Source organism: Octopus bimaculoides, chromosome 2 (assembly GCF_001194135.2).
Source record: "Octopus bimaculoides isolate UCB-OBI-ISO-001 chromosome 2, ASM119413v2, whole genome shotgun sequence".
Lineage (NCBI taxonomy): Eukaryota > Metazoa > Mollusca > Cephalopoda > Octopoda > Octopodidae > Octopus > Octopus bimaculoides.
Window position 1 is genome coordinate 88904498 of NC_068982.1, and position 934 is coordinate 88905431.

A 934-nucleotide genomic window follows, 5' to 3' on the forward strand; every position below is an offset into this window, starting at 1 on the left:
ATACACTCAACTAGCACCTATCTAAATCTAATCTTAATTAACCATTAAATCTAGCAAAATAATATATATGTATGTGTGTGTTGTTTTAGAGAATCTAAAAAAAATGAGTGAGCCAATGTTATTGATCCAATCACATTTTAATATTAATTTTGATTATTTGAAAACATATTTCATATTTTACTATATGATCTTGAAGACATTAATAAAGGATGTGTAATCAAGATAAACCTAGATTATACATTCAAGATTACAGAATATGCTAAAATAAATTACACCCCAAAAAATAAAAAATAACCATCCAAATCTAATCTTAATTATATATATATTTTTTTTTTTTAAGTTTCAGCTCAGAGCTGCGGCCATGCTGATGCACCACCGTGTATAAAGATGGAACGCTTCACGAATTTGCGTGTCATCCTTGCGCAGGGGCCATCCTTCTCTGTATCGTTCCAATTTTAGAATATGTACCGCCAGCAAAATAATATATATATATAAGTGTTATTAGAGAATCTAAATGAGTCGGACAAAGTTATTGATCATATTACATTGTAATATTAATTTTGATTTAAAAAATGGAACTTATAATCTTCTAAAAACAAATAAAGGATATGTAATCAAAAATAATAGGAGATTATAAAATATAAGAGCATCAATTAAATTAGCATCAATTCTCATTTACTTTGTCTTCTAACGGTTTCAATACCGATATGCTATACAATTTCATTACGTATCATGTCTTTTCAACTTGTTTATTTACATGTAATTATAGGACAACTATGAATATTGTCTGTGAATGTTGTCTATTTTTACTGTTTGCTTTGAATTAATCCGAGCCTCAAGAGATACAATATTCAATATTTTATAATATGCATGAATCCATCTGGATATTGCATCGAAATGATCATAGGTCATTATAAAGTCTTTACAATGGATC

General features: G+C 27.6%; 1 pseudogene; it reads right to left on the reverse strand.

Moving 5' to 3' along the window:
* Window positions 1-381: 381 nt before the first annotated feature.
* LOC128247167 (U6 spliceosomal RNA) lies at window positions 382-482 on the reverse strand (annotated as a pseudogene).
* Window positions 483-934: the final 452 nt, after the last annotated feature.